Source organism: Helianthus annuus, chromosome 9 (assembly GCF_002127325.2).
Source record: "Helianthus annuus cultivar XRQ/B chromosome 9, HanXRQr2.0-SUNRISE, whole genome shotgun sequence".
NCBI classification, from domain to species: Eukaryota; Viridiplantae; Streptophyta; class Magnoliopsida; order Asterales; family Asteraceae; genus Helianthus; species Helianthus annuus.
The window spans coordinates 21,889,335-21,892,582 of record NC_035441.2 but is presented as its reverse complement, the minus strand read 5'-3'; the positions used below and the strand labels follow the sequence as shown (position 1 = coordinate 21,892,582).

Here is a 3,248-nt window from a genome sequence, read left to right as displayed (position 1 = left end):
CATTTATTAATGACGTACGACATAATTCCACGAAACTTCCGACCCTAAAACTTTATTTTACGACATTACACGACAATCGGGTTCAAAATCAGGACTCGGGAGTGCTATTGGGTCGCGTTAATGAATTGAACGAGATAATGGGCCTAGGGCCCAACCCACCACTTAAAACCTATGTATAAATAGGATATCAAAAACCTATTTTCTCATTTCCTGCACAAAACCTGCGCACACCACAAGTCCACATCTCATCTCTGCAAACCCTAAACCGACACCCTGGTTTCTTCTCTCCCTCTCGCAGCTCCGATCACCGGAGTGATCTCCGGCCGCTCGTTTGCCGACAACCGCCCACACCCACACACCTCCATCTTCCTTGTACCAGAACACCCACACACCTCGGAACCGATGACTCGAACAGGAGAGAGATCAGAGAGAAGGAGAAACAGTGGAGAGAGAGAGCAGCGGTTGGTGACGGAAACAGAACCACCGCCGGCGGCGGTGCGGCCTGCTGGCGGCACCATCGATGGTGAAGATGACTGAGGTGAATAAATGACTCCAGATCCACGAGTACACGCTGTGTTTTTCAAGCGATTAAGGTCAGATTTGATGTTTCGGCTTCATCTTTCCGTTCACTCTTCACTTTCCTTTGAAATCCGTTGATAATTTGTGTGTTTGTGAGGCAGATTTGGTAGTGGCGTTGATGTTATCGAGTGGAAAGGGTTGTGGTTGTTGACGGTGGGTGCTGATTTCAAGGTCGACAGACGGGGTGGTGGTGCTTGGTCGATGACACGACATCGACGGAAACAGCCGTGCCGGCGGTGACAGCAGCGTACATACACCCCTTTCTGTCTTACCAATCTGTCGGTCAGTAATGGCTTTACACAGTGATTTTTGACTTGCTTATATTTGTAGAGTTATGTATGATAGTAGTAATAGTTAGGGCTTTTGATGAGATATTTGCAAACTGTTTTGGGTGTTGAAGGGCAATTGTCATGAAATAAAGTTACTGTTGTGCATACTAGGTAAAGTTATCTAAGTTTTTCTGAATTTTGCAATAATATTTTTTTTTAACTAGAATAAATTGTTTTGTTATTAGGTTATTAATGGCTCTCTAGTTTCATTGATACAGGTTCTGTTTATCACGATCCTCTGTTTTATGATCAGGTAACCATCTAGCGTGGTTTATATGTACACACTCATCTTTTTTCAAATAACCTATGATATTATATCTTTTTCCATTTTGTAGAATGTGGGATCTTGGGCAGCAGCAGTGTGTGCACTCATGCACCGTTCATACTGATTCTGTATGGGCACTTGCTAGTAATCCAACTTTCAGCCATGCCTATAGTTGTGGAAGAGATCTTTCTGTAAGTTAACTTCTATGAATCCATCAGAGAGGATATTTCTATGGTTTATTTTTATGATTCTTTAAAGTTGAATGTATAGGCATTTTCTTTTCTTTTCTTAAATATAAATGTGATATTATAATGTGTAAGATCTGTTAGTTTTATGATTGTCTTTGTAGATCACTATATGCATATAGTATTTAAAGTTGGCCAAATTTTGTAGCTTTCATTGCTTTTGCATTGACTAAAACATTTGATTTAGTTTTTCTTTTTTTTTTGAATGATAGGTGTAAGCTCTAGTTTTCGTAACATTGATATGAATATACTATTTAAATTTGGTCAAACTTTGTAGCAGTTTGGTCTCGTTTTGTTCAGTCTTAAATTTAAACGGTTCCAGTTTTGATAATTAAAAACTATTACAACTGGTTTGGCTCATGGTGTGACCCTAAAGCTATCAAAATCTTACCCTAAAGCTGTCAAAATCTTACTGTGAACACCCCAAACACATCTTAGAAAAATACTTGAAAGCAAATGAAGCTCAAACCCCATTTCACAAACAAATTAGGCACACTAATCATTTTTTAATAAAGAATAGCATTACTAAACCAAGAAATAGAATTTAGAAGCCAACTAAATTTTCTTACGAACGTGTTCTTTCTTTGTTGCAGGTTTTTGATCGTGTTACTAGTTGAAAAGAGTAAATTTTCAATTCAGGTAATGTTTTTACATTCTTTTCTTGAAAAGAGTAAATATATTAGGCTCCTTAATTTCTTACCAATACTTGACTTCTTTCATGTTCTTATGTGCATTTTTATTGTTTACAACTGCTATTGTATTGGTTTGGTTTGGTACCTTCGAGTTTCGTTTCGTACTATTATGCGTTTATTTGATGAAATAAGAGGCTATGTTATACATGTAGGTCTTATTTGATGTCTGTGCATTTGTATCGTTTCCCACTGTTACGATATGAGTTTGAAGCACACTTGATTGTTGCAATTATTTAATTTTGCAATGTGAGATAAAATGTGGGTTTTGGTTATTTGATTTTGCATCTTTGAAGCTCAATTAACTGTTGCAGTAACACTATTCCTGCATTTTTAGTTGGTTTGCTATGCTTTGATTGGACTGTGAGGTATATATGTGTATTTGAGAGCTCCAAATTGATATAAAGTATTAGATTATTAAACCCTAATAAAGATCTTGACTTTGATATTAAAGTGGTATTTCGAGTTTATATATAAAAGTGGAAATGGATCTGTTGTTGTTACCATCTTTCTTATTTGAATTTTTTTAAACCGACCCATTCCGACCCGCACCCGATTTGACCCGAACACGAACCAAAACAACCATTTTTTAAGCGACCCTCGAAATAGCCTGTTCAAAATAAGTATGATAATTTGTATGGATTATGGAACATTTGGTGGATTTGACATAGAACTGAAGCTATTGATTTTATTGTTTTAATATAAATAATAAAAGTGTCTATATATATAGCTTTTTACTAATAAGTATGTTGTTTAGGTGTGGAACTTGCAATCCTAAGTGGAAAAGTTAAATAAATGATTCGAAGAGGAGCAACAATCCCACACGGAAGTGTTGCAAAACCGATTCGAAGAGATGCAACACACGGCATATTTTGTTGTTGAACCTACAATTTGACAATCGATTTGTATTTTGTGGATGAACTTTTAGTTCTATAATCGTGTCGTATTTAAATTTATTGGATTTTTTTCCTGCATTTTTAGTAGAAAAATCTGGATTTTTTTAGTTTTTTTATATTTTTTTTATTAAAAAGTTTTTTAGTCGGAAATTGGTCGGAAAATTGTGGTCGGAAAGCTGTAGGAACCTTTTGGTCGGAAAATAGTAGGAAAATGGTTGTCGGAAAATAGTAGGAAACAGCGGTCG

General features: G+C 36.3%; 1 long non-coding RNA gene across 2 annotated transcripts; it reads left to right on the top strand.

Annotated features, from left to right (window-relative positions):
• Positions 1-200: 200 nt before the first annotated feature.
• LOC110877299 lies at positions 201-3,038 on the top strand. 2 transcript variants are annotated; one of them, XR_004866605.1, is made up of 6 exons: positions 201-593; positions 681-861; positions 1,094-1,161; positions 1,244-1,364; positions 2,012-2,057; positions 2,865-3,038. It is a non-coding gene; the product is annotated as an uncharacterized LOC110877299 (long non-coding RNA). The 2 variants fall into 2 exon arrangements; XR_004866606.1 differs by lacking the exon at positions 1,094-1,161 and having other exon boundaries at positions 2,865-3,036.
• The last annotated feature ends 210 nt before the right edge of the window (positions 3,039-3,248 follow it).